The 23503-nt window shown below is 44.3% G+C and overlaps 1 pseudogene; it reads right to left on the bottom strand.

Moving 5' to 3' along the window:
• Positions 1-1185: 1185 nt before the first annotated feature.
• On the bottom strand, positions 1186-17483 carry LOC118693917 (myosin heavy chain, skeletal muscle, adult-like; annotated as a pseudogene).
• Positions 17484-23503: the final 6020 nt, after the last annotated feature.

Raw genomic sequence — 23503 nt, 5'->3', positions numbered from 1 at the left:
TGGTGGCAGAGGTCACTGCTACTTGAAAACATAAAGACTTATTTTGTGTTGCACAGATATTCAGATCTAATACATAATTTGAAGGAAAACATGCTGCCTTCAAACCTACAATACAGTTACTGCTTATAGAGTCAGTCCATGACAGAAGTGGATATCCAAGTTTTATAGGAAGTTAAATGGAATAAAAAGGTATATGTTTTGCCCAGCAGTTCACAGGAGCCAAACACTTACCTCGAAATTTTCTGTCAAGACTGGGCACAGCACTCCAAAGAGACTTTTATAGACTCTGGTATGCAGATGCTTTGGATGTTTCCTTTTCCTTCTGTCAAAATATATTTTGGCAAACCATCTTTGGCAAAATATTGTCTGGCAAACTTAACTAATGGCATAATTGTCATTTGACCTGATATATTTAGAAATGTTTCGCATCTTACCATCCCTGTGGACACATTTCCTATAAATAGTCTGACAGGGCTATTAATATTGGAATCTGGACTAGTCAAGGCACTTAAAGAACTTGGGTGTATGATTTATTGGTTCTTCTATGATCTTTACAGGTAACTTAATCTTTGATCCAGATGGGATTCTTTGGCATTTCTGTACTTTTGCAGATGTAAAAGGGAAATAATGTAATGTATATTGTACATGTGGTCCTATGAACTTAGAGCTTGCCTTTACATCATTAGAAAAGGCAGTTCTACAAAAGACAAATTATTATTAAAACTCTTTCAGTGATTCATTATATATTATAATAAAAAGGGGAAAACCAGTCATGTAGTGGTCCAGGGATATCAGATAGAGAAGAATCCAACAGACAGCAAGGTCGAATACGGTTTCAAGTTTGGACGTGTAGTTTGTGCCTTCAGTGTGAAATGTGACTCCTTAGCTATAAAAGCAATTGAGTATGTACGTGAATAAACCCTCACTTGGTATTTTGCAGAAATCAAAAAATTCAAAATGTGCATACTAGAGGAATGTTCATTATTGCAATAATCAGTCATAAGTGATATAACAGAAAGTTCTTCATAGTTTCAAACAAAAAAATTATTCATAATATCTCACACCTGAAAAAAAATTATACCGTTTTTTGCAAGTAATTTCAGATTGTGAAAAAGTTGATGCTTCTGTTACAGAGCTGATAGAGAAGAAATGTATAAAAAGCACATTTATTAATAGGAAAATTCTTCATATAATTTTTTTTTCTGTTTCTCAAAATTTATTAAAGATTTTCTAAGGGTTAAGAGAGCCTAAGAGGCAAAAGTAACCTAGACCAGGAAATACTTTTAACCCCCAGTAGACATACAGTCAATAACTATACAGTGATATTTCCTGTTTCATCTCACACAAACATGAAGTGCTAACATGCCTTAAAGAGCTCAGGCCTGTGTTTCTAATATTTATGTGCTTATTGTCAATGTATACCAAGCAATGCTCTCAACCAAGTCAGGCCTTCACTACCTACAACCCCAAAAAAACCTCAACCCTTCTGCCCAAACACAACTCTACCCACATTCATACATGCAGCATTGGTCTGGGATCCTCTGCACTCTGACACATCCTCAGTCCAGTACTCCCAAATCACAAATCTCTTGCACTCTTACATATTCATAGAGCTCCAGCAACAAGAGCTCTCAACACAGTGCTGCCTGGTTTGGAGCAGCATTGCTGTAGGCAATACTCTGAGAAAGGGAAAATTTGCCAGTAGTTCTGGAGAATGACTGGTCAAGTTCTAGGAAAAAGGGCACTGTCACTTGAGCTGCTTTAAACAGTGTCAGTTCTGAGCATGCTCTTCTCCTGGTCATTGGCATTTTGATTATTAAAAGAGCTTAGCGGGTAAAGCTCAATGAAGAGCAGAGGGCAATGTCAGTAAATGTGATGCAAGATATCCAACAATAAGCACTGCCATGAAAAGCTTATTCTACCAATAAAACCAGAAAGAAATGAAAAGCACTGCTCATGGTATGCACACAAACGAATCTACAGGATTTATTCTCTAGACATTAAAATGGTTAAAACAAAAATTGCAGAAAGAAGGAAGTGACAGAGAGTACACATTTTGTGCAGCCCTCAGGTCACTTTGCTGCCTGATATCCTCACTCTTCCTCTTCTATCTTCTTGCCATGAATGTCACGGCTCTTGGCTCGGAGCTTGTTGACCTGTGACTCTGCAATGTCAGCCCGCTCCTCGGCCTCCTCCAGCTCGTGCTGGATCTTGCGGAACTTGGACAGGTTGACATTGGACAGCTCCTCCTGTGTGGGGAGAGGGAGTCAAGGGTGAGGAGCCCAGGGCAGGGGTTTCACTCCTGCTGCAAGTCAGCCTTATGGGCCTGCAAATCTCCATCCCCCTCCCACCACTGCTCACACATCAGCCTCACACAGAGCTCCTCATCCTCCCCTTTTCAGGGCCCTACTGGGACAAGCTTCACCAGGACTGTGTCACATATGAGGAGCAAATTCATCCCTTCGATTTTATCATTTCTGTACTTATTCTCACACTGTTTCTCTGTATGAGTTTTTTGAAGCCTCCTGCTGCTGATTAGTAGCAGAGATTCAGGAATTTGTCAGTCACTGGGTGTGGCCCCTGGGTTTGTTTACTCTGGCCTCCTCTGTGAAACAGGCTGCAGATCTTCCCTTCATGAATGTTCCTAAATGCAGGGTGCCCAGGGCTCACCAAGGCCTCATGAAACTATAGCAAAACAGCATGGCCAAAAATGTTGCGTCTCAGGAGTTTCTTTTATATCCCTCTCCTGGTATTCAGACTCATTCAATGTGTGTCCTACCCTAATGCAATTTTTACCCATTCTCAGAGCGATACTTACAGCCTCCTCAGCTTGTCTCTTGTAGGATTTCACTTTCATTTGCAGCTTGTCCACCAGATCCTGCAGCCTGAGCACATTCTTCCTGTCTTCCTCAGACTAAAGCAGTTGGCAAACACAATAGAGAGTCAAGTCTTGGTTCTGCATCACATGAGGTTAACAATTCCCCATGGGGATGGTGTGGGCAAAATGTGACTCACTGTGAGAAAGCCCAGTGAGAGCAGGAGAGCTCCTGCCTTACCTGGTAGGTGAGTTCCTTCACCCTGCGCTCGTACTTGCGCACACCCTTCACGGCTTCAGCGCTGCGCTTCTGCTCAGCATCAACCTCCCCTTCCAGCTCCCGCACCTGCAAGGACAAGCCCAGCCCTGCAGCTGCCCTGGCAATGTCTCTCCAAGGAGGGACACGCTCACTCAGGCACAGCCCTAGCCCTACACACCCTGGCCTCCAGCTTCTGGATCTGCTTCTTCCCTCCCTTCAGTGCCAGCTGCTCGGCCTCTTCCAGACGGTGCTGCAGGTCCTTCACTGTCTGGTCCAGGTTCTTCTTCATCCTCTCCAGGTGGGCACTGGTGTCCTGCTCCTTCTTCAGCTCTTCTGCCATCATGGCCGCCTGATCAGAGCAAAAGGTCAAAGCCATTTTGGGACTGGAGATGTTTTGGGGAGAGTACATTCATCAGCAGCAATGCCAGGAGCGTCCAACTCACATCTGTGATGGCCTTCTTGGCCTTCTCCTCAGCATTGCGGGCTTCCTGGATGGTATCCTCCATTTCACTCTGGATCTGGGAAATGTCTGTTTCCAGCTTCTTCTTGGTGTTGATCAGGCTGGTGTTCTGTGCAACAGGAAAGACAAGATTCCTACTGTCAGACCAAATGCCTCCACATCAAGGCCTGAAAATGTGGCTATGGTTTAGGAATGTCTTTAGTGCAAGAGACTTCTTTAGTAGCAGAGCAGTAAACCAGATATTGAGGGCTGGATGGAGGGGACATATTGCAGCACATTTCTTCAAATGTGTACACAGAAGTCACTTAAAAGATGAATAACAATTTCAGTCTTTGTTATCACTTGTGAATGGGAATAATTTCCAACAGCATCTTACCTGGGTGTGGAGGAGCTGTGCACGTTCAGTGGCATCCAGAAGCTCCTGCTCAGCCAATTTCCTCGACCGCTCCGTCTGCTCCAGGGCTGCCCGGAGCTCCTCAACTTCAGCCTGCAGCAGGTTTGCTCTGCGCTCCACCATGGCCACCTGCTCCTTCAGGTCATCCTGTGTCCTGAGAGCATCGTCCAAGTGCAGCTGAGTGTCCTGGAAAGAGAGACAAGGGAAATTACCAGGCATCAGTGGGTGCTTGAATGGAAGAAATGTCATCAATGTCATTTCTCTTTCTGTAGCTCTGCTGAATGGACCTTGAGCACAGCCTGGGTGTTCCTCAGGTTTTTCTGTGCCTCTGCAGCCTGGCGGTTGGCATGGCTCAGCTGGATCTCCATTTCATTCAGGTCTCCTTCCATCTTCTTCTTCAGTCTCAGGGCTTCATTCCTGCTCCTGATCTCAGCATCCAGGGTGCTCTGCATGGACTCCACAATTCTGAGGTGGTTCCTCTTCAGCTGGTCAATCTCCTCATCTTTCTCTGCTATCTTCCTGTCAATCTCAGACTTCACTTGGTTGAGCTCAAGCTGCAAGCGCAGGATCTTCCCCTCCTCATGTTCCAGGGAGGCCTGCACAATTCAGCACAAAGGATGTTTTATTTTCAAAGTAATCTTTCATGCAGTTCCACATGAAAGGCAGGCTTGGATCCTGCTCTCTCTCCAAAAGACTACACCCATACTCTTGTTGGTGGGGGCCATCATTAATTAGCCTTGTCTGTACCTCAGCTTCCTCCAGGGAGGCCTGAAGTTCAGATTTCTCCTGCTCAATCTGCTTCTTCACTTTCTCCAGCTCATGAATCGCCTTTCCTCCCTCCGCAATCTGCTCCGTGAGGTCGGAAATCTCCTCTGTGGGAACAAAGATCAATGGCATGGTCAGGAAGAGAGCAGAATGGGAAGGGCCCTGTCCCACCAAGGTGCCAGGCATCTCTGCAGACCTGCAGGCACAGAGCCATGAAGAATGGTGGGAATGGCTGATAGTGAGAAAGGCCAGGGAGGAGCAGAGGGCCAGGGACTTACGCTGCAAGTTCTTGTTCTCCCTCTTCAGTGTTTCCAGGTGGTCCAAGGACTCCTCATAGGCATTCTTCATCTTGAACAGCTCCGTGCTCAGAGAGCGCGACTCCTTCTGCGAGGCCTCCAGCTCAGCCTGCGTTTCCTCATACTTCTGCTTCCATTCTGCCAGGATCTGAAGAGAAATGGGGGGTGAGTAGGGCTGTGGCCATCACAGGGCCCTGCTCTGGCCAGGAGTGCTGGTGCTGGAGGCCAAAAGACCTTGTCAAAGTTCTTCTGCTTCTTATCCAGAGCAGCACAGGCAGCATTGGATCTCTCCACGTCAATCATCAGGTCCTCCACTTCATTCTGCAGCCTCTGCTTTGTCTTTTCCAGGGAGGCACATTTGGCATTGACAGCCTCAACATGCTCCTCTGCATCCTGCAGGCGCTGGGCCAGCTTCTTCCTGGGAGAATACAAGCACAGTTGCATGTCAGGGCTTGGAATGTTGTCTGTTCTATAATGTCATAAGAGTGCAGGTTTGTCAATTTGAGGGTTTTTAGCCAAGCACTTTTCACAGATATGTAAGAATTTATCCTTTTCTGCGTCCTGTCACCTGGGGAGGATTAGACATGCCTTAGCACTTCTAATGACTATGTTTTCTCTTCCAATCTCTCTTTTTTTCTCCCTCCCTCTTTCCCCATTTTTTTTTCAAATACACAATGTCCTTGCCTTTATACGACCCTTGTCTGAGCACACTCGCAGACATTCTAATTTCCTTTGACCAGTTTCAGTCTTCTCCCATCATTTCCCATTCTGCTTCCCCACATACTTGGCCTCCTCGAGCTCCTCCGTGCGCTGAATCGCGTCCGTCTCATATTTGGTTCTCCACTGGGCCACTTCACTGTTGGCCTTGGACATGGCTCGCTGCAGCTCTGCCTTGGCCTCCTGCTCCTCCTCATATTGTTCCCGGAGCAAGTCACAGTCGTGGCGAGCGGACTGCAGGGCATGGGCCAGGGCATTCTTGGCCTGTGGGGACATTGGGTTTGGCAAACCTGAATACTTATATTTAAATCCCTCTTGACTGTGAACTCGAACATGAAAACAGAATGAAACTCTAATTGGGCAAATGTATAGCTTGGAGCTGGTGAAGCCCTCGTTGACATATTCTGGAGCATCAGGATGAATTAGTAATGGCTCCACTGGGGACAGTAATCTGCTACTTGTTTAAACATGTGGCTGAATCCTGTCCCAGAGAGGATCATCACGATTTCATGGAAACCTTGTTGATTACTTCCTCCAGCACCTAAAATATCAGGCTTCCTTCCCTCTCTAGAGGAAGAGCAAGGCGTTGTGCATTACTGGTGTTCCCTCCAGTCCTATGTGTGCTTGGGGAAAGAACACTGAAGCGGTCTAGCATCAGACAGGATTCTGCAGATGCTTTTAGGGGTGATGTAGGCTGTGGACACTAGGGTACTTCCAGACCTTGATTTCTTCCTCTAGATGTCTCTTGAGTTCCTCAATCTGTTGGGTAAATCCTTGCTTGCCCCTAGACAGCTGAGAAATCAGAGCATCTTTCTCCTCCACCTGGCGGGAAAATTCACCTGGAATAGGAAAGGAAAAAAAGGAAGTAGATTGTTCCTCTTATGACAACTTCTGCTTGTAAAGCCATGAAATCTGGAATGGCCTGGAGAGCTTATATCAGCTGCCACTTATACTCTCAGGGCACAGAGGTCCTGCACTTGAACTTTGGGGATGAGGATGTCTCACCTGACTCTGTCTGCAGACGAGCTCTTTGCGTATTGAGGTCGTTGATCATGCGCTGATTCTGCTCATCCTTAGTTTTAAGCTCACTCAGCTGATCTTCCAGTGTGCGGCACATCTTCTCCAGGTTGGCCTAGCGAGGAAACAAAGAAAAGGAAAAGAGATGATGGTCTGCACTCTGCCTTATTGTCACAGTGGAGATTTTGTTTCTGAGAATGTGTGTGTCAGAGGCAGCTTTTTTGCCACACTTTGTTCTTGTGAGCATTTTCTCCTGCAACTCCATACCTTGGCTTTGGAGACAGACTCCATGTTGCTGGCCAAGTCATCAATCTCCATCTTCAGCTCACTCTTCTCCTTCTCCAGCTTCTGCTTCACGCGTTGCAGGTTGTCGATCTGCTCGCCCAGCTCAGCTGTGCTGTCCGCGTGCTTCTTGCGCAGGGCAGAAGCCGTGGCTTCGTGCTGCAGCGTGGCCTCTTCCAGGTCACGGCGCATCTTCTGGAACTCTGCCTCACGCTTCTTGTTCATCTCAATCTGAGCTGCTGTGGCCCCTCCTGCTTCTTCCAGGCGCTCGCTGATCTCCTCCAGCTCCCTGGACAGGTCAGCGCGATGCTTCTCTGCTTTAGCGCGAGAGGTTCGCTCTGCCTCAATTTCCTCCTCCAGCTCCTCAATGCGGGCCTGCAGAACAGCAGGGACCCTTCACAGCCGTGCCCTCCTCCTGCTGAGCTGAGCTGAGCAAGGCAGGGCAAGGAACAGAGACTTGCCTGCAGCTCCTTGATCTTCTTCTGAAATTGCATGCCCAGGGCCTGTTCATCTTCAATCTTGCTCTGGATCTGGCTGATTTCAAAATCTTTCCTTTGGGACAAGTGAACCGTGTTAGAGCTCCAAGGAAAAAGACAAGTGCTGCAGCCCAGCACTCAGGTGCCCCAGAGCCACACTTACTTCTTCAGTTTCTCATCCAGCTGCTGCTTATCATTCTCCAAATCCATGATGCTGTCCTGGGCCAGCTTCAGGTCTCCTTCCAGTTTCCTCTTTGCTCTCTCCAGGTCCATGCGCAGTTTCTTCTCTTGCTCCAGGGACCCTTCCAGCTAAACACAACAAGACCATCAGCCCTGTGCCAGCCACGTTGGACTCCATACCTGTCCTGTTCCTGCTCTATGTCTGTGTGCTTACATCATCCACTTGCTGTTCCAGCTTGGTCTTGGCTTTGGTCAGAGTATTGACTTTGTCTTCCTCTACCTGCAGGTCATCCAGGGTCTGCTGATGGGCCTCTTGGAGGGCTTTCTTCTCCTTTGTCAGCTTGGCAATGGTCTCGTCCAGAGCTGCCATCTCCTCAGTCAGGTTTTTCACCTTTGAGAAGAAGGGACCAAATATAAATAAAGGAAGCAGCTATAGAAGTCCTGTGATAACACACAGCCCATTTTCTGGAGTGCGAGTGACTGGTTCTACCTCATACCTTGTTTTCAGTGGCATGTTTTTCCTTCTCCACCTTGGCCAGTGTCAGCTCAAGGTCATCAATATCTTTCTTCAGCTCTGAACATTCATCCTCCAGCTTCCTCTTCTTGGCTGTCAGCTCAGCATTAATTTCCTCTTCTTCTTCAGCCCTTTCTGTCAGCTCCTTAATTTTGGCTTCCAGCTGGATTTTGTTTTTGATGAGCTGGTCACACCTTTCCTCAGCATCAGCCAAGCTATCTGCTTCCTGGTGGGGAGATAGAAATTTGTGGATTCTGATGTTTTGAACTTTCCCAGCTCTGCCTCTTTTATTACTGAGTAACAGTTGAACCTGACATTCAAGATCAGCAGCAGAGAGATCTTGAGTGGTGTCTACTGGTAAGCCTTGTCATTTGGAATTCAATATTTATTCCAAATTTTTGTGCCTCCTAAATATGTCTCCTAGGGTGACTAGCTATGAGAATGCCTCATAACACTCACAAGCAGAATGGAATAGGGGTTACTTCAGTTTCTAGTTTCAGCAGGAATAATGGCTTGGAGTAATTTTCTCATGGAAAAAATATGCAATATCTTCTTCTGCTTAATTGACTAGTTAACTTTATAGTATTTCAGCAATAGAAGCTTTATGAGAATACTTCAGTGCAGAATGATTTGTTTTCTTTGGTCAAATTGCGTTTTCCTAATTGAGTTTGGAGAAAAAGTAGGTTATTCTCAGGTTTGCTTTTACAGTGTTAGACAGAAACACTGCTTTGAAAATTATTTCTCTTCAAGCTCCAAGTTCTCCGCTGTTCAATACACATTGTCTGCTGCTACGTGGCTCTTTCCTCAGACAACAGCAATGGGGAGTGCCATGTGGGTCAGCCAGGAGTCTCAGTAGGCCCCTGCCGGTGCCTGTTTACTACTCAAAATTAGAGTGCCTCAGAGTGTGTGATTTAAACTGTTTTCTTCTACCCATTAATTCCTGTGAATCTCTTTGCAGGATAAGAAGCATTCTGACAGTACATCACTCTTTTTCCAGAGGAAAATGAACCATGATACTCACAGCCTGCACTTGGAGCTGCAGGTCATTTTTCTCCTGCACCAGGGCCACCATTTTCTCTTCCAGCTCCTTCCGCTTTGCCTCAGACTTTGCAAGCTCTTCCTTGGTTTTCTCAAATTCTTGTTTCATGTTGGCCATTTCCTTCTCAGACTCTGCACTCTTCAGCAAAGGCTTGATCTTGAAGAACAGCTTCATCCATGGCCAGTGTTTGACATTCATGAATGCACGAACGTTGTACTGGATGCAGAAGATGGAGTCCCTGAAAACAAATCCACATGGTTATGGAATATCCTGTGTTTGGTGAATTTTGACTCAATTAGCCAGCTACCATTACAACATAACAAATGAGGGAAAAGTATCTACCTCCGCTCCACCATTCTCTGGTACTCCACTCTCATCAGGAAGCCTCTGGACCTGGCTTGTATCATGGTCATAATCTCTGCCAGTTTCTCATCTCTCATCTCCTCTAGCACGCCTATCAGTCCAGCTTTGAAGAACACCTTGAGAAAGGCAAAATTGTAGTACATAAGTGTTGGGTAGTGCATTACTGGGGCACACTGTATTTTAATACAGAACTTCATTCTACCTTGGTGTGCCCAAATCTGTACTGGGTGTGGTCAACATCAATGGATCCAAGAAGCTTCTCTGAAGCCTTCTTGTTATCCATGAACTGACCTTCTGGAATTGCACTGGCATTAAGTACTCTGTATCTGTAGGAGAAGGCAGAACATTAAGAAATCAACAGTTCTGAAACCATCACTGTGATTGAACCTCACTGCCTACTTAGCAACAGCTGAATAATATCATGTTCATGAAACATATCATAAGAGTGCATTCTTTCAAGACAGTGAAAGACGTGAAAGACACTGTGAGAGTGCAAGAACCATTCATACCATTAACTAAGAGTCCAATGTCTCCTCACAATCAGCATAAAATAAATCATAAATTCACAACAAAACATGACAATGTAAAATGTAAAGATTTTTAAGATGATTAGGCTCTTCAGTTTGCTGTGAATTGGCAGAAAGGTTCAGAGCTCTCACCTCTGTTTGAAGTCAGCATAGAGGACTCTGCTGGGGAACCCTTTCCTGCAGATCCTGATCCCTTCCAGCACGCCGTTACAGCGCAGCTGGTGCAGCACCAGCTCGTGCTCCATGGCACCTGACAAATACCACCATTAGTGACTACCCTGCTGTTTGGCACTCAGGAGAAGAGCTTCTGCTGCTCAAGCTTTCCTCCCCTTGGCTTGCCTTACCAGGTGTTTTAGTTTCATTTGGGATGATGCACCGTACAAAATGGGGGTGAGTGCTTCTCAAGTTAGTCATCAGCTTGTTCAGATTTTCCTGTGAGATTACAAGGAAGAGTTCAGGTTTAATCTAGTAAGAACCCCATGCCTATCTTTGATGTGCATAAAAAAAATTAGTCTTTCTGGGTCTTGAACTGTAGGAAATGCATAATTAAGTTGGTGTAAAAATTGTATAAATACGAATCAGAGTCTTAGTGAATTACAGGCTTGTCTTCTGACTGCAATTTCACTGAACTCCTATGATATTTAAGTAGATATTTAAATGAGGAAATGAATTCTGCTCTTACCCTGAAGAGAGCTGAGACAGTCTGGAAGGAAGAACCCTTCTTCTTGCCTCCCTTCTTGCCACCACCACCAGCATCTGCAAGTCACAGAAAAGAAAAAGAAACATTTTTTTTTATTATGGGCAATAAATACTGGATACTACAAAACACAAAGCCACTTTATATTCCTTGTGGTTTAGCTTTAATTCTAAGAAAACCATGCCATATTAAAAATAACATTTCTACAAAACGCACCTGCATCTGCTCCACCATAGTTGGCAAAGAGTAAAGCCAGGGTCTTCAGGGATGATTTCTGGTACAGCCCAATGACTGTTTCATTCAGAGGGTCCTTGTTCTTCTCCAGCCACCCAGTGATGTTGTAGTCCACTGTGCCAGCATAGTGCACCAGGGAGAAGTGGGCCTCAGCCTTGCCTTTGGCAGGCTTGGGCTTCTGGAAATTGTTGGACTTGCCCAGGTGCTGGTCATAGAGCTTGTTCTTGAAAGAGGTGTCAGTTGCCTTGGGGAACATGCACTCCTCTTCCAGGATGGAGAAAATGCCCATGGGCTGGGAGAAATCACAAGTGACAGGGGAAGGTTAATGGAAATGTTCAATGTCGCTTTAGATGGGATGCTCACCTGCCTGGTCTAGTGGAAGGAGTCCCCCGCCATGGTAGGGGATTGGAACAAAATGTTCTTTATGGTCCCTTCCAACCCAAACCATTCTGTGACTCTTTGACAATGACAAGAACCCTGTACTATGAACATCAAAGTCTTGTTGTACTATTGGCAGCATCTCAGCCTGGATGAAAGCCTGGGTTTACCAGGAGTTGTTCTCAGTCAAGGAGTTTATTTCTTTGGCCATCCCTTGCCTCCCTGCAGCCTATCTTCATGGAATTGGTAGGAATGCCTATCCAGCTCACATGAGAATTGGTAGTAGAATTGGGGAAGCAATGATAAAGAGAAAAATATGGGGAAAAACAGCTAAAAGGGGCGTTCTAGTTTGGGGAGGTCAGGTGATATGATATTTATTTCACAAATTTGTCTGTGGACTTTGGATTTGACTGTGCCTCAGAAACATCACAGAATTCCAACAGCCATCATATCATGCAAGGGAAAGGTACCTTCTCAATGAGCTCAATGCAGGCAGCCAGGTCCATGCCAAAGTCAATGAACTCCCATTCAATCCCTTCCTTCTTGTATTCCTCTTGCTCCAGCACGAACATGTGGTGGTTGAAGAACTGTTGCAGTTTCTCATTGGTGAAGTTGATGCACAGCTGCTCAAAGCTGTTGAACTGCCCAAAGCAAGGAAAAGTGCACAGGTTCTCAAGGTGTGCTAAAACACACAGGCCCTTGCCACCATTCTCCTAAGGCTGTTTGAAGTTGAAACACCAGTCCCAACCCTACTATACCACCATGTGTCTCTACTCTAACACTCAATGTCCTTGGAAGGAGCTTTTCATTATTACTTTGCAAATCAAAGCAAAAGTGACAATTCTTTTTCACTGTGCTACTCAGCTGCAAGTCTTTGGTAAGATCAGTAGCTCCATGGTGCCAGTTCTCTGAGCTGCTGGATGGTAGAAACCTCCTGAGTGTCTCAGCCAAGAATTTCCCAGGTCTCAGAACAATAATATGAGGGCTTTTGTGTTCTGATACAGAAGTCCTTGCATCATCACTGCATTCACAGAACAGGAAATATGCTGTGAACTTGCCAGACCACTGCCTTTACTAGAGCATCCACCTCTCTGGCTCATAGCTGTGTGAGCCTTAGTCCTCTGTGTGTTCCTGTGTCCTCCTGACCCCTCCTTGCCCATTGACACTGTCAAGGTGTCAAACCCTTGCTCCTTACATCAAAGATCTCAAAGCCAGCAATGTCCAGCACACCAATGAAGTACTGCCTGGGCTGTTTCGTGTCCAGCTGTTGGTTGATACGAACAACCATCCACAGGAACATCTTCTCAAACACTGCCTTGGCCAGGGCACCCACAGCATTGTTCACCTAGCGGAGGAGACAGGATTGGAATTACCTCTGAGGGGCAAAGAAAAATGCACACATAGTCCTTCAAGCTGTGCGTTTTCAACTGTCAGATGTTACCTGTGTCACGTTTTGACCTTTGGTCACGAATTCATTCCCAACCTTGACTCGGGGGTAACACAAGGCCTTGAGAAATTCAGCTGAGTTGAGGCCAGTTAGGTAGGCAGCCTTGTCAGCCACTAGAGGTGGGGAGGGAGAGAAAAGCACTTGTTCATGGACAATCTCTATACTTCAGGTGTTGTGAACAACTTTGCTCTTCATGTTCTAGGAATGGAAAAACATTTATCTCATTCCATATTGAAGGCCTGTGAAGCAATGCAAACTCTGGAAACTACTGATGGTGGTCTTTGAAAGCAGGAACAAGTATGGCTTGGATAGGAAGAGCTTGAACCAGGAATTTCCCAGAAGAACAACAGAAGCCACTAGCAGGACGTAAGGCAAGGCATATTTTCTCTCTGTGGGAAGGGGATTTGTGCGTAGCACAGCTTGCAGGAGTTATTTCATCAAAAACACAATTGCCCATCAGGGTGTCTTAGTGCTTAGAGATTTGAGAGAGAGAGAGAGAGAGAGAGAGATCCTGTGTTGAAATTGAAGTTTCAGCATTCAGGCAGTATGATTTTGGGGAGCCACCATTGGATAGAATAATGGAACTCCCCATGACTTAGAAAGCGCCTCTGCAGTTAGAGGGACTGGGGCAAAAAAGGAATTCTCTGTGTGGTATGTGGGGACTCAGGCCACTGCAGTGTGCCTCTGGAGGCTAACATATCGCCTCTGGAGGCAGAGAAGGGCACAAATCAGCCCCTGAATTTGTGGGTACCTTCTGTGCCATCAGGCTCTGCCTGCTCCTCTCGTTGTTTCTGCTTGAACTTGAGGTTCCCATAGTGCATGACAGCCCCTGTCAGCTTGTAGATGGCTGTTTTCTCATCTGCAGTGAAGCCCAGGATGTCAATGGCACTCTGCAGTCAAAATAATGAATTCAAAAATGTGTCCTTAGTGGGTCAGAGATGTCACCCTCAAGGCATGCTCTGTAGGTACCTTGTTGCTGTGTTACTTACATCTGTAGCCATGAGCTCCTCCTGGTCATCAATGCTGGGGACAGTGACCTCTCCTTGACTCACAAAATGGAAATCATAGGGGTTGGTGGTAATGAGGAGCATGTCTGCAAATAGGAATAGGCAAGGCATAGGTTTACTTTTGCCAACAGGTAAGAGAGGGAGCTGTTCCTAAGTGATCAACCCCAAAAAGCCATAATGCTCTTTCCTACCAATTAGCTCTGGCTTCTTGTTGGACATGATCTGATAAAAGATGTGGTAGCTCCTTTCCGCCTGGAGCTGGAAAGTGACTCTGGACTTCTCCAGCAGATCTGCCCAGAGAGGTAGAAAGAGTTAGACACTTGTGGGAATGTACATGGAGATGGGAATTTGGGAAGGGATGGGAGCGTTCCAGGAGAATCTCTTACAAGTTTCAATGTCAGCAGAAGCCAGTTTGCCTGTGGCACCAAAGTGGATTCTGATGAATTTGCCCTGTTAAGCAGAAGCAGCAGCAGGTCAGCCAGGATGTGTTCTGCTGACATCTCCTTTGCATGAAGAACTGCTCAGGCATCAAGTGTGTTGCCATGAGGGGGGGAGATCTTATGCAAAGTAAGAACTCACAAAGCGTGAGGAGTTGTCGTTCCTCACGGTCTTGGCGTTTCCAAAGGCCTCCAGCAGTGGGTTGGCGCTGATGATTTGATCCTCAAGCGTTCCCTGCAGGGACATCATTATTCAGTGACTGTGTTTGGTTGGCAGGGCAATGACAGGCCAAGCATTCAGTCTGTCCTTCCTGACTCACCTGCATTTTGCCTGATCCATGTTCTTCCTTTTTCTTCTCTCCACTGGCTGCAATTGTTGCAAAGTACTGGATGACACGCTTTGTGTTCACAGTCTTCCCAGCCCCGGATTCTCCGCTGCCAAAGGCAAGAGAGAAGCAGAGGGTGCGTGGTCAGGCAGGAGGTGCCCTGGCACCGGGCAGCCCTGCAGGGACCCGCGCAGGGGGGTACCTACGTGATCAGGATGGACTGGTTCTCACGATCTGTGAACAAGGCAGAAAAGAGATTATTTTTAATTCACTGGCGATTGGCAGCTGATTTCTTTCATAAACCTGTATGCTTTCACCCATTTTGAATATTCTCATGTTCCCAGCTGCAGCTGGGAAGTTGACATCTCTACCCTCCAATGGTGTCTGGCGTAGCATACATGCAGTTCTTTTTCTGGATATTCCCTTCATGTCATACTCTTCATTTTGTTTATGTCAAATGATTTCAACCAAGGATCAGTTTTGTAGAGTTACTGATTAAATGGTCTATCAGTAAGCTGAATTGAACTGGAGCATGTGCTTCTCATATAGGAACAACCACTCCTGATCAGTCCACAAAACCCTCTAAATAGTTTTTATGTTGGTTCCCAAGTGATTGGTGATGAAATAAAATTACAGGAACATCATAAACATGTAGGAACCTTTATCAGCATAGTCTTCTCTGTAATATTGAAATTTTGGTACGTCCAGAACTAGAATTAATGTATCTCTTTTCAATAGCTTGAGCTGAGTTTGTTTCCCACAATTTTGTCTGCTTTCTTGACCCATGCTCACTTATTTTTGTGTCCCATTTTTATGCTCCATTTTTGAACCACTCAATGATGAAGGAAAAAATATGTTCCTGGTGTTGAGTTTGTTTCATCATGTCTCTGTCTTTTTTGTTCATCTTATCTTTGCCATGCATAATTTTATAAAGTAATAAAAATCTTCGTTCTAGGGTTACCAGCACAGCCTGTCCTACCTTTGGGAAACCTTTCATCTTCCTCTTTACCTGTTCCACTTTACTACATTCTTTTGTGAAGAAGGAAGTCTGAAAATGCATATGACACACCAGGAGCCAAGATACCCCTTGTATAATAGTAATGCTTTCTGTTTTGGTCTCTAATTCTTTCTCAGTGATCTCCAGGCTTCAGCTTTTTATTTTGTAGATTTATGATACTTAAGACAAAATTTTGAAGCAGTATTAGAAGATACTTATAAAAATTCTTGGCAGTGATGTTTTTTTCCCCGTGGCATTTGTTTTACACTCCTGTTCACAAAAAATTCTTGCAATTTCACAGAATAGGAACTTAATGTAATAAAGTCCCCCTGAAATTCTTCATTATTAGACTTCATTTTTGCTGACCTTAAGAATTTAGTGAAATCAGAAATATTTTCATCACTTCCAGATTATTTTTAAAAATGTTGAACAGTTGAAGGCCCAGAACAAGCCCTTTGAGAGTTGCCATTCAGACCAGTCTTCAATCCAGCTCACCATCCACTTGTTCTGCCCTCCCTCCCTGAGTTTGCCTATGAGGATATCATGAGAAACAGCATCAAAAGCCTTGCTGAAATGCAGGTAGACAATTTTCAATGCTCTCCCCTCATATCTCAATGCAGTTATCCCATTGTAGAAAGAAATCAGGTTGAATTAAGCATAATTTCCCTTTGGTGAAGCCATGCTGACTACTCCTGATCAAATTCTTGTATTCTGCGTTTTTAGAGATAGTCTCCAGGATTAGCCATTCCAAAACTCAAGTGAGGCCAACAGGCCTGTAGTTCCTTGGATCTTCCTTTTTGCCCTTTTTGAAGATTTGTGACATTTGCTTTCTTCCAGTCCTCACACACGTCTCCTGACTGCCATGACCATTCCAAGGTGAATGAGAGGCCAAGATATGATGCCCTCCAGTTCACTCAGCACTTGCAGGTGCATCCTAGTTGGATGAACTTGTGGAAGTCAGGTTTGACTAAATGATCTCAACCCTGATCCTCTTCACCCAAAGGAAAGTCTTCATCATTTCCAATGACAAGAGAGAATGCACCTGCACAACACTATTAACTACTTTGCCATCAATAGACTTTTTCTCCTTTGTGAGTGTTTACAGCCAAGTGATTTTAAAGAAAATCATGAAACTCACCAGTCAGCATGAACTGATAGGCGTTGTCAGAGATGGAGAAGATGTGTGGAGGGGCCTCCTGGCGCTTCTTGCCTCGGTAGGCCAACACCACCTCGGGGTTGTACACCGGCAGCCACTTGTAGGGGTTGACGGTGACGCAGAAGAGACCCGAGTAGGTCTGCAAGGAAGGGACACAGCACCTTGGCTTCCCCTGAGGCTGGCCCAGCAGCTGCTGAGGCTGCCCAGAGGAAGCTGCTGCTGCCACTTACGTAGATCATCCAGGCTGCGTAACGCTCTTTGAGGTTGTACAGCACAGCGGGTTCGTGCAGGTGGGTCATCATGGCCATGTCCTCGATTTTGTCATACTTGGGAGGGTTCATGGAGAAGATTTGATCTTCTTTCACAGTCAGGGTCTGCCAAAAAAACAGAAAGATCCACATGTGTCACTTAAAAGCTCAAAGTGGGGATCAAATGTCCTTGAGCCTTGTTTTTGACTCACCTCTCCCCCTTCAGGTCTTGACAGTGACTTTGCCTGATTCCCTGCTCTCAATTTTGCCTTTCACAAAGGATTCTTTAGGATGAGCCACAAAGACTGATGTCTTGGCATCAAAAGGTTTGTTCTGAGCCTCAATTCTCTCCTTCTCCGATTTTCGGAGGTAAGGAGCTGCCTCCCCAAAACAAGCTAACTCAGCATCTGCAGAGGCCATGGCTGCAGTTTACTGAAGGCACATCAGCAGAGAACCCTGTGGAAGAAAAGAAATGTAACATGAATAGATCATACTTATACCTTGCTTGTAAGGACAGCTTTTCTAATGATTTAAAATTGAGCACTTAGTAGAATTGCTAAAACTAGCAAAAGTTGCCTTCCTTGTGTTTAATGGTTTAAACCCAGAAGAGAAAAATATTGTTTCATCCTTAAATAATATATAATAACCTTGTAATTTTTTTTTATTTGTGTCTTTCTGGTACTGTGTAGATTTTACTTTGCCTTTATGGATTGTAGTGTCATATTTGAGAATATGAAATATGTTAAAGGAACATTTTTATTCTAGTATAAAATAATTTTTAAAAGTATAGATAGAATAAATTTTATAGCCTTAAATGCAGAAGGAAAAACTTAGTTGGAAACCAGTTTCAAAGGAAAAAAATATATATGCATAATATGCAATAAGGGGAATACCTAGTAGCTAGATCCAGTGCACTTACCTTGAAACTTTTCTAGTAGACAGGGCAGAGCACTGCAAAGACTCTTTTATAGAGTCTCATTGGCAGGTGCTCTGCATTCTTCCCCTTTCTTCAGTCAAAACATTTTTTGGCAAACATTCTTTGGCAAGGCATTGTCTGGCAAACTGAACTAATGGCACAGTCATTTGATTTAATAAGATATATTTAGAAATGTTTTTTATCTTACCAATGCTGTGAATGTATTGACTAAAAATAATTTGTCTAGAGACATAAGGACAGAAGTTCAGTTAGTCGTGGCATTTGGAAAATTTGGATGTAGGACCAGTGAGCCATACTGCTTCCAATGGTTTCTTCATGTACTGAAGGCAGATTTTTATTGCATGACTGTGGTGTTACTCTGACACATCCTCAGTCCAGCATTTCCATCACATCACAAATATCACTGTCACTGAAGCTCCTTGAAACACACTCTTCTCCTGGTCATGGGCATTTTGATTGTTAAAAGAGCTCAGTGGGTAAAGCTCAATGAAGAGCAGAGGGCAAGGTCAGGAAATATGATCCAAGGAGATATCCAACATCAAGCACTGTTGTGGGCATGAAAAGCTTGTTCCAAGGATGATCATGCAGCTCTCTGGAGTTCAGAACCAGAGCTCAGCCCTGGGCTCCCTGTGCAGGGCAGGGGGAAGCTGGTGGAAATACCCTCTGCCCTGAACAGGAGGAGCTCAGAAACAATCTGTGTAAAACTGTGAGTGCAGGGGAACATCAGAAGTCCTGTGTCTGCACAATCTCTGACTTCCATGGACATACAGAACTTAGAGGACAAATCAGAAAATGGTTTGGGTTGGAAGAAACCTTAAAAGAACCATCTAGTGCAACATCACTGTTGTGGGTAGGAATTTTGACTAGATCAGGTTGCTCAAAGCCCCATTCAACCTGATCTTGCACACTTCCAATGATTCCATGGGCACTCCTGTATTCTGGGGCCTGTGTCTCACTGGTATCTTCTTAAAAAATGTCACTCTTGTATCCAACCAGAATCTATCTTCCCTCCAGTGTGTTGACTGCAGCACATGGCTTGGTGTTATCAGCAAACTTGCTGACAGTGCCCTCAACCCCACTGTTGATAAATGTGTTGATAAATGTGTCCACGCTCTTGATAAATGTGTTAAAATATAATGCTGGTTTCAAACAACCTGCCGGGGGGCACAACTTGTTACTGGTCTCCACCTGAAATTCAAGCCATTGACCACTGTGGCTTCATGTGTGATCATCCAGCCAATGTACCATAGCATATTTTCCAGAAGGATCTGCTTCATGATCTTGCCATGCAGAGAGGTGAACCTGACCAGCCTGTAGTTCCTTGGGTCTTTCTTTTGCCCCTTTTTAAAAACAGGGTTTTTTCTGACAGTGGAACTTCATCAGACAACCACGACTTGTCAAGTGTGATGGATAGTGGCTTAACCACTTCATCTGCCGGTTCCCTCAGGATCTGGGGATGCATCTCATCAGGGCAACTCCCTCATCTCTCCTTCTTTGACTCTCCCTTCCAGATATTTTATATCTGTCAGTCACAGCACATGTCAATCACACAGTCCATCCCAACGAGTTTCTGTGCTTGCAATCAGGCCATAGTGCCCATCTGGGCAGTGGCTACCAGCTCCTTCTGTCTGTTGCCCACAGTGCTGCACTGATAGAGAAGCACTTCATCTGGGCTATCAGCCACATCTCCTTGTTAGAGAAGTTCGTCCTTATTCCCCTAAGAAAATGCACAGGTTTGGTCACTAATTCATTCCCAGCTTTGACTCAAGGACAATACAAGGTCAAAGCAGGTCTGCTGATTACGAACCATCAGGTACGCTGCCTTGTCAGCAACCGAAACACAATAGAGACAAAGAAAAAATTGATAATTGGACAAGGATTGGAATTTGAGTGTGTGTGCGTGAAATGCCATTATTGACCAAAATTCTTAATTGCAAACCTTTTAATCTAGTGTCGCAACAAACATTGAATACAGAAAAGCTACAAAAGCCAATATTGGTATTTTTCTGAACATTGTTATCAGTAAGAAAACTTTCCTTGGATATTCTAACTAAATTTATAAACCAAATTACTTATTTTAATAATTTTCATTTTAAAAATTCATTAAGATTTCTTCTCTAGAGTTGGCTCTGTCATATTTAGACTTCTAATGGCAGTACAGACCAGGCCTTTGGAATATAAGAGCTTTATTAGATCATGACTATGATGAAACTAGAGAGACTTTTTCTTCTAAAAACCTTGTCAAAACCCTGCAAATCAAATAGAAAAATGCATGAAAGTATTCTATCAAAAAGCAAACTGAAGGAGTACCGTTTAGTAAGAGAGGCCAGGGGTCAGACAATCAGTTTCATATACACTAAAGGAAATATTATTTGATTTTCACATTATGAACCAACAGCTTTTTTCCTGTCTGAAAAAAAAGTATTTCTCAAGACTGATCTCTTTATTAAAAGGTTAGTTGCTAAGGATTTTCTGTGCCATCTGGCAAAAACCTGCAACTGATTGTAAGTAAATCCAAGGTGATGTTATTGAAAATAGAAAAGCAGAAACCTATTGCAGCTCACATTCCCTCATGGACAATATATCAACTCTTGAAGTACAGCTCATGTCATAGAACACTTGAGGTGATTTCTGGAATCTTGAGATACATAGCAATGGATAGAAAGAGATTATAATGATAAATATGAAGGTATATTTAAAGCATATTAAATTAAGTTTCCCTGAAAGATGAGATATAAAAGACATTCTGCATGTCCCTAAAATGAAAAATTAGTTGCAAATTATAATGGATTTTACATGTACCATGTAAGATTTTAACAGCTAAAATCACAGCATCCCCATGTCTGTAAAAATAAGGAAGTGTTTTGCTTTGAGCAAAAGGATGAAATTTATGATTTATAGGATTCAGACAGAGGAAATATGTGACAACTCTTACTTGAGACAATGAAAGAAGAGTGAGGGATGTCTGATGCTTCTCCTAGGGTGACAGCTGGGGATTCTCTCCCTCACATTTGGAACTGAAAATCTTTGCTTTCCCAGTGGCAAATGACAAAGCCAGTCTACTCAGCAGAGAACTTTTTTCTGTTTTGCTGTGCAAGATGTGGACCCAGCCTTACAACAGGCAAGAGTGAGACACATAGCCAGGCAGCTGTTGGGCTGCTAGTCCTTAGGAAAGGCTGTACTGAAAGCAGCAGTGATGCCTTAACACAGAAAGAAAAATTAAATAGATCCTGCCCACCACTGTCTCCCAGTTCTGCTGCTGTCACTGCAGGGCTGGACTCTGCTCCATGCATGGCACACTCAAAAAGAGGAGAGGGAGAGTGAGCACAGACCCTTGACACACAATATCCTGCTCAGCAATGTGGGGTGGGCAAGGTCTTACAGGGCTTGACATTTCCCCTGAAGAAGAGACTGAAGCATGCTGAAAATAGAACCATCTTGAGAAAGACATCAAGCAGCTGACTCACTGTCTGCCAGACCTTAGGATATGACTTCTTCTATCTCAGACTCTGTGTTAGCAGGCAGAGAGAGAGAGAGAATACTTAGCAACAAGTAAAAGTACGTACATACGCAGATTTCCAGCCTATGGCCTAGCAAAATCTCACCATTTTTAGATTTGCATTGTAAACTGGAGACTAGAGTTTGTAACATTTCAGTGTGGAAAACTTTTCACAGCCTGGAAGAGTGGTATTTTCTTAATTACTTTTATCCATGTTTCAATAGTTTTATTAATGAGTTTCTTCAGTGGAAGAAGCCCCATGGTCCTTGTTCTGGCATCAGAACCTATTACCAAAAATAAACCTAAGAAAAGAAGGATCAGATCTTCATATAATTCTCATCCATTCTGTTATGCAGCTTGAAAAAACTGATTGAAAATGAGCACTGCTGACTTCTCACATTTGGCAAGGAAGGCCTTTTCATCCTGTCTAGGTTGAATCTTATTATAAACAGATTGCCCTGTGGCAGCCAGCAGAGTCCACTGTAGTAGAAAATAAACTGTGAGGTCCCATTTCCCCTTGCACTATGGTGCAGCAGTGAAATTATGTTCAATTTATAATTTTTATATGCTCATCACCTATCTCTTGCAGTTGCATTAGTTTCTACTTTTTCACTAGTTTCCCAGAACAATCTGAAATTTCAGACATGTCTTCAGGATGTTTATTTGTCCAGTAGGACATCCATTCAGTGGGCAGTAGATGAAGAAGTACTCATTTATAGATTCACAAAGAAACTTTCACATCTTCGGTAGCATCATGCCTCACTGAGATTGGGACTGGGGAGTTTTGAGTCCAGAAACTTTTCCTGAAGATTGGCTGCTATGACATTTATTTACAACTGACTGTATCTTTGGGGATAATTCATTCAAGTCAATAAGCATCAGTAGATTCCAATGTAACACTGATTATACTTATATGATGTCCTCTGGACATGTCCTCTGATCTAGGCCTTGTGAGGTTTTGCTGCTTACAGAATGGCATGACATTTCATGGGAAAGATGCAGTAGAGATTCAGGGGGATAACAAGAGGCATTGCAGAGTGAAATTGGGTCTTGATAAGTCATTACTACCACCACTGGATGAAGATTAAAAGCATGACTTCAATGTCTTACTTATTTCCCTAACAACATGAAGCTCACAGGATAAAGCAAACTCTTGGTATTCAGCCCTGAAAGGTTGGACAGAGCTCAGAGATGCTCATCTTCTGCTCCAGTAGGAAGCTTCCTGCTGTGGGTTGAGGACCTGGAGAGGAGGCTCAGGTGTCCTACACAAACAGCTGTGTCTCCTTGGGCCTGGGGACAGGTCATTGCAGCTCCTCCTCAGGTAATTGGGGTCCCTGATGCCCTGATTGGGAACTGGGAGGTGCTCAGGGCCATGGGAGGGACCAGGAATGAGCAGGATCTGCATGGATGTGCTGGTTCCCTGGCAGACCATGCCCCATGTAAACTAAGCTCAGACAGCTGGGAGAGCAGAGGAGCAGTGAGCCTGTCCCACCCTGTGCCTGGGCAGGGGCTCACTGCAAGGGACACGCCTCCAAGGACATGTTGAGGATAGGTGGGTGAGGGTGAGAAGAATGAGAGCACTCACCAGTGGGGGTAATGTAGGATAGGGGATGTAAAGAGAGGAGGGACAGGCAGTGGAGAGAGAAGATGCAGTAATGTGGGTGCATTGTAAATGAGAAGTTGATGCAGCAGAAGTTTTGCTGGAATGGAAAGGGCTTGAGCTCTTCTGTCACTTCTATAGGAATCCAGGAGACAAACTCACTACAGCATCATTCATTTTTGAATGTGTTAACACTTTTCAACATTTCTTTTTCAGTCTCAAAAGGCAAAAAATCTCAAGTGGAGTTTCATACTTTGGAGATTAAAATCAAGAATTGTAATGAAATCCTCTTAATTCATTCTCTCCCTTCTCATTTTAGAAATAGCTTAGTTTCAGTAGACTGAACCAAGAAAACAAAATTAATCCAAGTGCTACACCTGGAACACATATACATACTTATTGTTGCCAAAGAAAGGTTAATATCACATAGATCTGG

The sequence above is a fragment of the Molothrus ater genome, chromosome 19 (assembly GCF_012460135.2).
Source record: "Molothrus ater isolate BHLD 08-10-18 breed brown headed cowbird chromosome 19, BPBGC_Mater_1.1, whole genome shotgun sequence".
Taxonomy (NCBI): Eukaryota; Metazoa; Chordata; class Aves; order Passeriformes; family Icteridae; genus Molothrus; species Molothrus ater.
The sequence above is the reverse complement of the archived record's forward strand: the minus strand, read 5'-3'. Positions and strand labels throughout refer to the sequence as shown.